The 14,513-nt window shown below is 55.3% G+C and overlaps 1 protein-coding gene across 2 annotated transcripts in view; it reads left to right on the top strand.

Annotated features, from left to right (window-relative positions):
- ZBTB7C (zinc finger and BTB domain containing 7C) overlaps positions 1–14,513 on the top strand; it is a 298,520-nt gene that overhangs the window by 203,122 nt on the left and 80,885 nt on the right. Inside the window, exon 1 of one of the 2 annotated variants that reach the window (XM_045850249.1) lies at positions 7,679–7,942. The exons of the other annotated variant lie outside the window; for it this stretch is intronic. The gene's annotated coding sequence lies outside the window, so the exon portion shown is untranslated. Of the gene's footprint in view, positions 1–7,678; positions 7,943–14,513 lie in introns of those variants that run through there. 2 annotated transcript variants of the gene reach the window in all.

Raw genomic sequence — 14,513 nt, 5'->3', positions numbered from 1 at the left:
TTAAAAGAAATGATGCCTGTGAAGCTCTTGGCATAACTCTTGCAGCTATGCTAATTATGATTATTTTCCTGTCCTTGGGGGTTAGCAGTGAGTCTTCTCTTTGATGTGGTTTTTGTGGGAGGTCAAGTCCCTTGTTTTATTCTCCATGATGGCCATTCGGTTCTGCCCTGTTCCCCATCCACCCTACAAGCCTGACTTTGAACTTAGGGAAAACGCCAGCTTCCATGAGAAGGTCCCTGCCACCCTCACAACGTGACGAGGTCACTGTGCTGACTCTCCAGTCTGGCTGGTTTGTCTGGCCCGGGGAAAGGCTGGGGACTGGCCTCGCCATACTGAGTACCCCCTGCAATGGCACGCTGCCCATCAGGAGGGGTGAGGCCAGCTCCTTCGGGAGCAACTGGGGCCAGTTAGAGCAGGCACTGCTCTGGCAGGTCCCAGGGGCCTGTTTGCTGCTTTATCCAGCGGAGAAATGGTTGGCACATGCCCTTTCCCCAGCTAGCAGTCAGCCCCCAGCCCATCTGCCACCCCGCTACTCACCGGTCCCCCTCACACAGGACACCCACACAGGCATGCCTGCACATACACACAGCACACAGCCCCGCTGCACCTTCCCTGTCACTGTCACCAGGGAGATGTCAAACACCAGCAAGGGGACAACTGGGCACTTAGGAAGTATCTGCTATGCTCAAAAGATCCCAATAACCTGACTGGGGAGTAGGGCTCACACGTTTGCAGGGCCTCGGGAGGGGCCAGGCCAACGTTCACAGCATTTACCGGGTAAACTTGGGTCAAGGTCAGAATGTGCAGCTAGCACAGCCTGGACGTCAGCTCCCCAGGCTCCCTGGGCCTGCAGGGCCCTGTCCCGAAGGTATCATTTAATATCAGTTGAGGTAGTTGTTTATCTCCGTTGAGGTTCTTAGTTGTTGTGGGTTTGTTTGTTTGTTTGTTTGTTTTCTGTGTATAAATGTCCCCTTAAAAACAAATTTCTCTAGAAGCACAGAACTAAATTCTCCCCTCCCTTTGCAAGTCAGTCTAGGTGGCCATGCTAAGGAAGAGGGACGGCTCTGGGAGCACTGGGTGAGGAGTCAGGTAGCCAGTAGTCCATGGGTGTGTGACCTTGGGCAAGTCCCCTCCCTGCCCTCAACCCCGTGTCCTCACTCTCTATGGGGATGGGATGGTGACTTGGCCTCTCCCTCTGGCTTATGGTAGGTTGGTATCTGTTTATTGTCTTTCCCTTCCTGGAAGGTCACCCCATGAGCACGCAGAGATGTCGTTGTGTTTACTACTTCATAGCTAAAGCCTAGAGTAGTGGGGAGATGGGGGAAAGAAAGGCAATCAGCACATACCTGTGACGGGAAGGGAAGGGGGGATGGGGGAGAAAGGGAAGAGGGAACAGGAAGAAGGGAAGGAAGGAGAATAGAACTGCCTCGCCTATCCTTGGTTGGTAGTGCCCCTCTTCCCTGCCACTGCCCCCTGCCCTTGGCCTGGTCCTGGCTCAGCTGTTCCCTACCCCCAGGCTCCCAGCCTGCTCTGGTGGTGACAGGCTCAGTTGCTCAAAGCCCCAGCTGGGCCTAGCTGAAGCTCTTGGCACCCTCCCTCCTCCCACTGTGGGTGCCTGACTGTGCTGTGCAAGATCATCTGAGAGGAGGGCGAGGCCCTGGCAGCCCCGGGGCCCTCGGGCTGTGAGCAGAGGGCTGGGACCCTGCTCGCTCACCCTGTCTATTGTGCAGCCAGCCCAGCTCGGAGCTTCCCCCACGCCCCAGCCAGGCAGGGTGCTTTCCCTCACTTCCCCCACAGAGAACAATCCATGCACCCTGTGCTTAGCCGGCACCTCCCTCCGAGGTCAGGACAAGCTCTGGCTGGTCTCCCTGCGCACCTGAGAAGGGGGAGGCGGCTCGAGGATCAAGGCCTCCCCTCTGGGCCTTCACCCTCCAGCTCCCACAGGACAGGTAGCCAGAGGCCAGCTGGCCACAGGACTCGGTTTCTCTGGATCACCTCTTGAAGAAATGGAGGAGTTTGGGCAAGGCGCTTGGCACACTGCCAGTGGGTTCCAGCCACCTGGGTCCACCCCGCTGAAGTACAGTGCCAGCAGTGTGTGGGGCGCCGGCCACTAACAGATTTGGAAGAGCTTGGCCACCATATAAAGGGTCGTTAACGCCCTGCATAGGCTCATTTGGTAGCTCCTCTGCTGCCCATGCTCAACTGCAATGGGTTATTATTTCAAATCTGCATTTTAATACATTTCAGTGAAACCTGATCTGCAGATCAAAGCGATAGGGCCTCGTGATTACAGTAAACTCCCCTGTGGCAACAGCACAAACAGAAGACTTCGTTCCTCAGTTCCTCGTAACAGCAAGGGGTTGGGAGCTAGAGGGCCTCAAAGGAAGGGGCTGGCATGCCCCTGAAGGGCCTCCTCTTCCTCTTGCTCTGGCCGAGTTTTCTCTTAGTTTTTCTCAAAATTTAAACTTTTGTTGAGCACCCAAGAAATGCCCAGTGGGATGTCAGATGAAAACTGTTTAATGCAGTGTGAACTGTTCGCTCCAGTGAGAGAGAGAGAGAGAGAGGGACAGACAGACAGACACTGAGACCAGCCGCCCTAGACTGCGGTGATGCCACAGCCGTGAGCCTGCCTAATGTGGGGAGTTGAGGAGTGACCGCCCGCTGTCTCCCAAATTTCCTCTAAGATGGAAAAATTCCATAGACATATTTTTGCAATACATTTTATATATTAATATTCTCTTAAAATTATATATCTGTCTATATAAATTTTCGAAAGAATTGATCTCACTGGAGTTTTTCATCCTTAATTGCAAAGGTCTCCATTCTGCCACTCACTCACTTTTCGATCTGGCCCTCACTTCTCTCATCTGCAAAGTGGGAACACAAACCCCTTCTTGGCCCTGTCTCAGACTGTCATGCAGGTCAAATGGGATGACAGGGTTAGAATGCCACTAAGGCACCACAGGAAGAGAAGCTGACCTCCCCGAGGGCAAGGACCGGGTGTGCTGGGGGAGCCCGGCTGCTAGGGGTGGAAATCCTCAAAGGGAATCGGCCCTGCCTCGGGCCTGTGCTGGCCCTGTCCGAGGCAGGAGCCGCTCCCTCCGGACCAGTTTCCATGCTGGTGCGGCAGCAGGCGCCGAGGGTGGGGGTGGGGGGGGGCTGACCTTCGCTCAGTCCGCACAAGCTGGTTTTTCTAAAGAGTCAGCAGGACTGACCACAGAAGCGGAGCCTCCTCAAAGCCGTCTCGAGTGCATAATGGCCGGGATTCTCTTCCTGTTTGTTTAGTGGCACCTGCACCTTCTCAGAGAATGAAGGCCAACCTGCCTGCTGAGCAGCAGCAGCAGACCTGGCAGGACTCGTGGGCATCTCATCCATGTCCCCGTTTACGGAGGCTAAAGCAGGGGATCTGGGAGGGCAAGGGGCTTCCCCAAGGACACACAGCCGACCAGTGTGAGAGCCAGGATGGATCCACTCTTCTTACCTCCCAGATTGGGGGTTCTCTCTGTCCTGCACGTATATGTCAGGGCCTGCTGTACACCAGGTGCACACAGTGGAAAAGATACACTGGGTCCCTACCCACTAGCAGCCTGCCTTCCAGTGGGAGGGACAGTCAACAATAATTCAACATAATATTTGTGTAGTTAAATAAAAGTGTGCAAATCGCGTGAAGGTCTGAAATAGATAATAGGGAGGAAGGTCCCCAATTTACCTGTGGTGGTCAAGCAAGGCCTCTCTGAGGGGGTAACATTGCTGCGAGACCTGGTGGGTGGTGGGGTGGCGAGCATGTCCGGTGGGTGGGTTCGAGCTTGTGAAGTCCCACCACAGAAGGGAAGAGGAACTCCGAAGGTTTGCCAGGGCCTGGCGGTTGGGGCTGGGAGGTAGGGGTGAGTGTGCCGAGATAAGCAGGGATGTGGCTGTGCCTTGTAGGCCACGACAACCCATTCAGGGGCACTCTGCATGCCCTGTGACACAACCAAATGCACATTTTAAGGAGATGACCTAGGCAGCCTTGTGGCTCTGGGCTGGAGGCGCAGGACAGGAATGGGAGCAGGGGCCCCGTTAGGAGGTCCCTACCGAAGTCAAGGGCAAAGGGGGTGGCGGCTGGGTCTAGGGCACTGGTGGAGGAGGTGGCAGGAAAGGGGCGGATGGGAGATCTATTTTGCAGAAAGTCTCCCAGATGAATGGATGGGCTGGGGTGGGGGTGGGGCGGGAAGGAGAGGGAGGTAGCGAGGGTGATGCCACGTTTCCGGCTTGAGAAAGGCTCAAGCCCAGTCCTGTGTGCGGTCTCTAGGGAGGACTTGCTCGAGCGCTCTACCGACATCCAACCTCCGTCTCGGCCTCTTCCTGGCTAATAGTAGCCTCTCAGCTCAGCAAGGGTCATCACCGGGCCTCTTTAGCAGGTGGAGAAACTGAGGCACACATCAGCAAAGTAAACTGCTTCATAGAGAACCAATTGTAGAAACTAGACAAAGAGCCAGAGCTGAACCCCAAGTGTGGCCTTTGGGCACCGGCATCCCAAAGACCCAGATGTCACATCCACTTCTACGATTTATCAAGCCATGTGACCTTGAACAAGTGGTAAGACCTCTCTGAGTCTGTTTCCTCGTCAGTAAAAAGGGGAAATAAGATCACCCCCCTCATGGGGTGTTGGAAGGATTAAGTGAGGGGAGGACCCCCAGCAGGTACCAGTCATTTACTGTTTCTAGATCGTGTGGACCATCTGCGCACCCACCTCTCGATACGGGTGCACACAGACACTGTGGGCGTCTGCGCATGCTCTCGCTGACGCTGCCTGTGCCCCTGCGTCACGGCTGACACCCAGGGGCCACTGAGACTTCAGGTGAACACAGTAGCAGGTTTGCTCCCTGTGCCTCTGTTTGGCTTCTGAGCCAGGCCCGGTGGTTGCAGTGGGAGCTCCCATCCTTCCTGGAACAAGAGTGAGATGCGGGCTTGGAGGCAGATGTGAAAAGCCAGGCGCCTGCAAACGGGCCTGTTTCCCAGTGTTCTGACTGACCTGACCCCGGAAGGGGGGCGGGGCGGGAAGGAGAGCGGGAGAGGAGGCTGAGTAAGAGGGAGGAGGCCAAAGAGGGCCCAGGAAGGGACCACATCCCAAAAGGAAATGCACAATAACAGATCTAGAGTCTGGCCTGCCCAGAGCCCTTTCTGTGGGTGGCTTTGAGAGCCTCTCCTTTATGACTCCTTTATGGTCCTGTTCCCAGGAGGCAGCTGGCACAGGGGTTGAGGGGCCGAGAATAGGGAGGTGAGGCCGGAGGGGTGGTGGGGCAGGGCTCTCCACCTTTCGCCCAGAGCCGTTCTGAAGGGTGTGTCCCAACAGGGCACACACACACAGTGATTAAGGGGGAGGGAGGAATGACATTCACTGTCCACAGCAGGACCCAGCCAGTGGGCTGGACAGTGGCCAGCTCTCCCCAGGCTCTTGGCTGCAATATCGTCAGCCTTGGCACCGCCCACTGGCCTACTCAGACACTCCTTCAGGTCCAGGGGCTGGAGCCCCACTAGGAGGGGCCGCCTGGGAGCAGGCGGGGCTGGGCACTCCAACTCTCCCCCACCCCTTCCTGCAGCTTCCCTCCTCCACCATCCCCTCCGCCCACATCCAGCTCCAACTGGGTTGGAAAGGGGCACTCCAATCCTCCCTCCCTCCTCAGCAGGCCTTGCTCTGCACACCCTCCGTTCAGCCCGAGGATGTATCCATAAACTGGTTCCGCCCTGTAGACCCCAGCCTGACACTTTGTCCACTGCGAGAACGCTCTAAACCAGGCCGCTGCCCCCTCCCCCGGGCTTCCCACCCCCTACCTTATGTGCCCTCCTAAGCTCACAGCAGCACAAACTCCCAGGCCTGTATAGCCTACCCCCTAAGCCCTCTCCTGCTGAGACTGCTCCGGGCTCCTTGGCTGCTCTGCAGAGTGAGTGCCCTGTCCCTTTCTGGGCCTTGCCCCACACTGACCAGCCACCTGTGCTTTATCTCCCCACAAGACAGGAGGCTCCGAGGGCGGCACCCCACCGTACCTGCCCCACCCCCCTCCACACAGGCCATGAAGGCGACCCCCTCGGTGCACAACAAACGCTTCTGGATTGACACTGATTCCATCCACGTCATGTGTTGGCAGCTTGCCTACATGGTCTGGGATTGAAGTGTGGAGTTACACTTGATTAGCTACTTCATTAGTGACTTTGTGAACAAAGGGATTTGACTTTTCATTCTTTGGCTTGGGTGTTGTGGGAGTACGTGGGTTTGGATAAAAAGTTACGCAGCCATCCGATCTGGGAATCTGTCCACCTGTTCAAGCGCCTCCCCTCCTGACCTTCAGTGCCGAATTCCCTGATGTAGCACCCCCTTCCCGCCCTCCCTGGCTCCAAGCCTCTCTGTCCCCTCACGATGCCATTCATGTCCCTCCCACCACCTCGAAGAGAGTCTGACAAACTCATTCTGGCCCCCTGTGGAGACGCCCCACCCCGGGCCCATGGGTAGGCACAGCGTTAAAATCAGAGGGAGACCCTTCCCGCCCTGCTGAAGCAATTCTGCCTGCTGGGCGCAGGCTCCGTGCAGGGCGTGCCCACGAAGGAATGAATCACTGACACGGGGATTTCAGGCAGGGGGCACCTGTTGGAGGAGATAGTTCAGTCTGAACCACTGTCCTGGGGTTCTGCACATCAGAACCCAGTCTTCGTCCTCCATAGACCTCTGGGGTTTACTGTTGGCTTTGGGGTGCTTTAAAGGCCATGGGCTGCCCCTGGAAGAGTGGCAGAGGCCACAGAGGGCCAGGCCTCTTAATCGGTTTGTGTGGATTCTCCGTGGCACAAGGGTCAGCGGGTCTCCAGGGAAGAATTCCCGGGGGCTCCGCCCCCATTTCTGAGAAGAGCCAGGTTAAGGACAGAGGAATTAATGGTGGTTTCCCCCAGGTGAAGGTCAGGTTCAAGGGGGGGAGATCTGACAGCCGCTGGAGCCTCCTCTCTGGCAGTTTTCAGAGAGGGTGTCAGGGTGTTAAGGAATTGCTTGGGAGAGGGTGCTGGGCCACACCTCTCTGTGATTGGCGGTTGGCCCACCCCAAAAGTGAACTGTTGGATCTCCGGTTGGCATTTCTGAGTCAGTCTCAGAAGCAAGACAAAGCAAATGACAGCCTGTATGAGTTGTGTGTTGGGAGAGAAGTGTCAGAGCGGCCCCCACCCCGGCCTCAGGACCCCACCTGGGCCAAGCCCGGCTGAGCAGCCCCTTCCGGACAGGGGACAGGCCCCCGGTTCCGAGCGTCCCTCAGGCGCCTCCCTCTTTCTTATTTACCACTCCGATGCTTTCCACGCGGTGCTTGATTTGGTTAAGTTACACTCACGACCCTTTAAGGAGAAAACATAATTCTAGTAATTTTATTGGGCGCAGGTTTCAGGCAAATGGAAATAAAATTGCCTCTAAAAATAAAAGACACGCAGAATTGAATAAAACAATAATAATAAAAAGCCGCCGCTGATTTGAGCTAAGTGGCAAGGCATTTTGTGAAGCAGTAGAGGAAAATAAACGGAGAACCCTGGAGAAAAGGGGCGTCTGGGCAGGGGCGGTGGGGGCGCGGGGGAGGATCTCCACCGCCACTACTTCCATTTCAGCTTTACCATTACGAAAGAGCTTAATTTGCCTAGTATAAAGTGAGGCGTAAAGCGCCACTGGTGAAATTGGTCCTTGTCCCGCGCTCAGCAGTACAGGTGGACGAAAGGGGCTGCTTGCCAAATACTTCTGGTTGGAGGGAGGGGTCGGAGTGCTTTCTCAAAACCACTCCTGGAATGGCTTAACTCGCCCAGCACGAATCAATGACAACCTCCCGCCGGCTGCGGCAGGCTCCCCTGAGCAGCGCTGCCGCGTGGACTCCCAGCCCGGGACCCTGGCGGCGCTCCGGACGCGACCCGGGCACGAGCGCGGCGCCCCCGGGGCGGCCAGGTGGGTCTTCCTCGGCCTCGGCCGGGAGCGGGGTGCGAGCCGGGCTCCGGCAACCGGGCGGCCAGGCCGCGGGGAGGGGGTGGGGAGGGAGCCTTGGCGGGCGTCGGGGAGAGCTCGCGCGGGCGCCCAGCGGCTGTGCCCCCACCTCCGGCGCTGCGGGCAGCCTCACCACCCGAGCGGAGACCCTTTGGCCCGGGGTGGCGGCAAGCACAGGCGCTCGCCGGGCGGCGTCTGCACGAAATTTCAAACCCGAGCCAGAGCTGGAGCGGAGCGCACGGGGGAACCCGGGGCTGGAGCCCCAGAGCTGATGGGAGGGCGTACGGCCGCGGCCGCGTACTTCCTAGCGAAATGCGAAAAAGAATCTGGAACTCTGCGTGAAGAAACTCTTTTCTCTTTCTCGTTGCCCGTGGCCCTCTCGGGCAGGCTTTTGAGGGTGGGGACGTGTGAGGGGTAGGCTCTCCCAAGGTGATGGTGGTGGATATATGTTTTTAGTATATAAATCCCCGCCGCCCCCCGAAAAGCTTGGTCCTCCCTAGTATCGGATGCAAAACTTGGTGGATGGAGGGGGAGGGAGGACAGAAGCCGTGGCAACTGCTGGCACAAGTCGAAGTCCGGAGAGGAGCAGAAACTAAAGCGGGGGGGTGGCAGGAATCTCTCTCCTCCAGCCAGCGGGGGAGTCCCGTCTCGGTCCGGGTTTGATCTCCGGCTGAGCTGGGTGGGTGGGGGACGCTTCCCTTCGTTTCAAACTGGGTGTGAGTGGGAAGTAACAACTCCCTCCCTCCGGGCACTCCAGCCAAGCTAGCTAGGGTCTGGGGCTCCCGAGGCGGCCAGCGACTAGAAGTGGGGATGGGGTGGCCGGCACCGGGCTCCGAGGAGGATCATACCCCAGCCGCGGTCCGGAGCGCCTGGTTCTCTGCAGCAGAGCTCAGCGGCCACGGCGCTGGCCTGGGAAGGACTCGGGACAGAGCTCGAACCCCCTTGTACCCGGCGGCTGTAGTGAGGGCTTCGGGGTGGTCCCAGTTCCGTTGCCTCAGTCCCTGGCTTCTGTGGTCCCGGCTACAGGCGGATGGGCAGGGGACCGCTGCCCTCTTTCCTTTAACCCTTGGTGCTGGGCGCTGCAGAGGAGGCAGCCTCTTTCAGGAGGTTCACCGGCCCACTGGTGGCCTACCCCTTCCAGTCCCTCTAAATGCCACCATTTGAGAATTTAAGAGAGGTGGTTGAAACGATCAAGCAATTTTCTCCAGATTCAAAAGAAGATTTTGTGGAAGAGGAGGGCGGGCAAAAAAAGGGTGAAGGCCCTGCCAGGTTCAAGTTTCAGCTCCGCTCCTTCACCCAGTTAAGTCCTGGGGGATTAACAGTGTTCAGGAACCTCCTTTGTCTGGATCTTCTAGAAAGGAAAGTAACCGGGTGCCACCCTCTCCTCTTAAGGCCCAACTGGGGCTAAAAGGGAAAAGAAACCTACTGTCCCCCCCCCCACCCCCCAAAAAACGGGTCAGCCAGCCTGTGCTCCGTCCCTCAGGGTATGGTGTTCGGTGCTGTTTCCTAGGTGCTCCCAAACTGCCACACTAAGGACCACGCAAGGGCAGCCACCAGTGTCTGCATCATCCCCAGTTTATAGATGAGGGACTGAGGTCCAGGGGGCCAGGTGAGTTCACAGCTCCTTGCACAGAACCACAGGACACCAGTGCCACACAGACCCTGGGGCCACGGGCTTGGGTTGCAGAACTCAAGGCGTAGCCTGCTGTGTCCGTGCCGGCAGAGAGACCAGAGAGCAGACAGGCGGGGAGGAGAGGGATGGGATGTTCAGGGGCCACCTACCCTGTGCCAGACACTGGGCTTGGCGTCCATGATCTCTTCTAACTCACATAACCTGTGAGATAGGGATCATTAGACCCAATTTGCAGATGAGGACACTGAGGCCCAAAGGATAAGTTAAGTAAGCTGCGCAGCTCGTTAGTGACAGAGCTGGGAATCAAAGCTGCCCATTACACCGCACATTGTTAGAATCTTACGCTCTAGTTGGGGAGACAAGAATCACTCTGGTATAATTATAGCATGACACAAAATAGTATGTAAGTGGCACACAGAATATTAGCCTTTCTGAACCTCATCTTCTTTCCATTCAATCAAGCAATCATTTATTCGACAATGGTTGTATTGTCTAATGTGTGGTTCCAGGCATCATGCTAAATGCTGGGCATATATCAGTAGGAAGACTGACCTCCGTGAATGGGAAGAGTGATAGCAATAGTATATCCTTCAATGGGTACTGATTGAGTGAATGAATGAGACAGGATGCGGGAAGGTGTCACAAAAGCATTTCCATGGAGGAGAAGCAGCAGGAGGCCTAGGTGAAGAGGGGGGTGGGCCGCTAGAGTGACGAGCTGTCCCCCTGCTATAGTCAGGGGACACAGAAGTACGCACAGTGCCCCTGGAGCTGCTTGAGCCCCTGCTATCCAGATTATTGGTTTAGGATTGTGGGTTCCAAGATGGGCCTTTAGTTTGGGCACACCCCAGCTGGGGGTGACAAGAGCACCCATGCAGCCTCCCAGAGGACAGTCTCCTCTCTGGAGCAGTGCCAGCTGGGCTGAGACTCCTCCTGAGGGTCGCCCTCCTGGTGCATCAGCCCCGATCCTCGGGGGCCACGATGACTTGCCACGTGTGCAGGCCGGGAGCCGCAGCTCCACGCCCCTCATCTCGGCACAGGGGAGGCGAGTCCGTGTCCACCAGACTCGGCAGGACAGCCGGTCATAGAACGCAGGTCTCTTGGCATCCGAGGTTCTCAGAGCAGCTCACACCGGCCTGCCCGCGTGTCTTAGGGCTCAGCTGGAAAGACTCTTCCTCACTGGCTTCCATCTCCGTTTACGATGCCGTTTCCCAGTGCTCCTGTCCGTCTCCACTTTAGCTGGCCTGACATACCCATCCTAATAAAGTGGTGTTGGAGGGAGCTTTGAGATGAAACAGCCATAAATATTCCGGAACACTCCGCCTGTTAGCTCTCCTTCCATCCTGAGTCGTGTAATAGGTACAGGAGAACTACCTCTCAAATGAACTATCACCTCGGTGAGGAAGGTGCACTGGGAAACCTCGCCTTGGAGCTATGCTCCAGAGCCTTCCTTCAGAACTGACACCAGCCCCTTCGGGAGGGGGGAGGCGAGGGGAGTGGGACAGGACAGTTTTCCTTCTTCCTTTGAAAAACAAAATCCTGGTTTGAGATCACAAGATTATACTGCATGTCGTGTTGATGTCCTGGTGCCAGAATCGAGGCACTTTTCTCCCAATATTGAGATCGTCAGCCTGACAAGAGCGGTGAGCAGCCGCCCAGCTGCCCCGTGGCACAGGTGTATCGTTGCGCAGCTTCATTTGTGTGCTCAGGCCCTGCTCTGTCGTGCAGCCCTGCAGGTCAGGCCGGGGAGAGAGCTGTTCAGTTTATTTTCCTGTGGCTGGGAACTGCGGAGATGAATAGAGGGAGGGAAATCTGGGGTTGAGAGATTGTTGCCAAGAGCAATTTGGAGCCTCCTTCATATTAGTCAGAGATTGTGTTTTTCCTTTCTGGAGCCGCCCGCCGCATAGTAACTTCCACGAAGGATTTTTTTCCATCTTGGAGTGAGTGTGCATGTGTGTGCGTGCGTGCTTGTTAGTTTTTGTTTTGATTTTTAACTTGCTGGACTTCTCATGACTTAGCAAGAAAAAAACAGCTTGGGGAATGGGGTGATGAAACGGGCCTTTTATACAATGCATTCTTTATGTCATTGCTTAATAAATGTGAATACCGATAGACCCTGAGGTACCATGATGGAGAGAGGTGGGTGAGTCCTTTGAAGGGAGAGTTTATCTCCAGTGGAGCAAAATCGCAGCATAATTTAACTTTCCCTCTGTACCTCTTGAGGCTTTGTTAAGAAGAAAAGGAATGCATGTTCTCTTCTATCATACTTTCTTTTATTCCATCTGGTAGGCCCCCTCCATCTGGGCCTTGCTTGGAAGGGGACCAGCCAGAGTGGGCCCCCTTCTCTCTGTGTCCCCTCTGCACCCCTCCGCCATGCAGGAGGCCAGCTAGTGAGAAGGAAGCTTCCCCCTCGGGGTAAGAGGCCCCCCCCAGCGGTGGCCTGGCTCAGGGCTACATGGGGTGCAGAAGAGGAAAGCCCGGAAAGAGGAAAGCCTGCCCCTCCTCGGTCAGGAACCTGGGGCGTGTTGTCCTACGTTAGTCAATAAGCGAGTCCATCTCTGAACACATTGAGCGGGGCAACATTGAGACTCCGAACTGGAAAAAGGCCTGATAATAGAATACGCGATCTATGTCGGCTTTTTCAAATTCGATACAAACCAGAAGCAAATGTACGTGTGACCCTCCTGAACAATAACACAGAAATGACCTTGACCTGCTGGAAAATTGTGCCTTGCCTACACGCACATGCACGCACACACCCACTCAGGACTCTTGCCTTTTTGGCTGTGGATTTTGGCCACCAAGTCTGTTAAGTTGTTTCTGGAGATAACAGGTTGGCCTGTTGGCCTTTGCGAGGTGACTGGTAAAGGTCACTGGAGAGGTGACAGTGACGCTAGCTCCTGCTGAGCCCTACCTGCCTGAAGCCCTAGGGGAGTCTCCCAGAGGAGGCCTCTGCTGAACCTAAACAACGGGAACTTTCCTGAGGTTTTTTAAAAAATAGCAGCTTTATTGAGAGGTAATTGACATCCCATATAATTCACCCATTTAAAGTGTACCATTCAGTGGCTCTTAGTATATTTACAAAGTTGTGCAACGATCACCACAATCAATTTTAGAATATTTGTAACACACCAGGAAGAACCGCGTACCCCATAAGCAGTCATTCCTGATTTCACCCCAAATCCCCAGCCCTTGGTCATCAATAATCTACTTTCTGTCTCTGTATAGATTTGCCTGCTCTGGACATTTCTTCTCAACGGGATCACATAATGTGTGGCCTTTTATCACTGGCTTCTTTCACTTGGCATAGTGCTGTCAAGTTTCATCTGCTTGGTAGCACATATATCGGTGCTTCGTTTTTTCATATCTGAGTAACGTTCCTGTGTGGCTATACCATGTTGTATTTATCACTTGATAGACGTTTGGCTTGTTTCCGTGTTTGGCTTTTGTGAAACATACCGCTATGAAGATTCGCTTGAAAGTACTTGTGTGGACGTAGGTTAGCCTGTCTCTTGGATAGATACCTAGGAGCGGCACTGCTGGGTCGTGTGGTAACTCTGTGTCCTACTGCCTGGGAGGCTGCCACACTGGTTTCCGCAGTGGCTGCACCATTTTACGTTCCCAGCAGCAGTGTATGAGGACTCTGGTTTCTCAACATCTTCGCCAGCACCTGTTGAGAGTCTTCACCTCTTTATTTCAGCCATCCTATTTTCAAAGGTACGCTCAGGGGAGCAGCACCAGGAAATAGAGTGGAATCAGCTTAGTCACTCTTGCTTGCCAGGCCTTTGGTGACAGCCTGGGGCTCCCGTGCAAGTCCCAGGGCCCTCACTGGGTTTTCCCTTCAAGTGTCTGTGGGAGAGGGCAGGGCCCCCGAGTATGAGAGCGTCGCTGCTCTCCTGCCATTTTCCTGAGGAGGTCCGGCAGTGGGGGCCGCCCCCCCGGCCCCACTCTGTCCACATGTGGCTGCTGATGGGAAGCCAGGCCCTGGGAAGGGAAGCAATTGACCGAAAGGAAAATGACTGTGCATTCTTAGACATGCCGTTCGGTGTCTGGGGCTTTGAGTGGAGACTTGAATAAGATTCTAACCTTTGTGTTCTCTGAAGTTCGCCCCTTTGGGACCACAGAGAAAGCTGTTGGAGAGCCCTGACTTCTCAGGCCAGGTAGTTGCTGGTCAATGCAAGGCCACCTTGTCCCTTTCTTGCTGGGCCCTTGGGCTGCTGGCAGGATCTACTGATACGTCCAGAATTGCTCGGTGCAGTTGAGTGTTCCATGTTACACTGGTATTTCAGCCTCGTGGTGAAAGAGTTTTATCCCATTGTTCTGTCTATGGGACTGACCGGGGCAGCCTCTTAACAAAGATACGGTTGGGCCAAGGGGATAGGGAGGCTCATTTAGCTTGAAAGACTATGAAAGATCACAAAGAATTGCCCTTTCACCAGAACATGCCGAAGTCCTGGTTAGCGGACGTTCTGTGGCATCATGTCCGATACAACCAAACCTCAGTACCAGAAATCAATTCCAGCAGCTTCTTGGAAGTCATTGTCATAGCATTTGGCCTGTGTGACCCCCAAGAACAGCTGACATCAGGCTCTGCTACTAATCTACTCTGCACTTTCAAACTAGTACTTCATCCAGCAATTCCCAAACCTGACTAGAGGTCGCAACTACCTCCGAAACCCTTTAAAAAGATAACAGGCGCCTGGGCCCCACCCAAGAAGTCCTGGAAAGTAGAATCTCAGGCGAGGAGGAGACTGGGTGCCAGAAGAAGGAGGTTGTGATGAAGTCTGAGAACACAGGCTGACTCCCCGGGCCTCAGTTTCTGTACTCAAAACAAGCAATTGGGTCAGGCTGGTGTTCTCCAAAGGGACTCGCTGAGCTGCTTCAAGCAGAAGTGGTCTGTGTGGG

Source organism: Phyllostomus hastatus, unplaced genomic scaffold (genome assembly GCF_019186645.2).
Source record: "Phyllostomus hastatus isolate PE091 unplaced genomic scaffold, TTU_PhHast_1.1 phas_contig_80, whole genome shotgun sequence".
NCBI lineage: Eukaryota > Metazoa > Chordata > Mammalia > Chiroptera > Phyllostomidae > Phyllostomus > Phyllostomus hastatus.
This window is presented reverse-complemented; position numbering and strand designations above follow the sequence as displayed.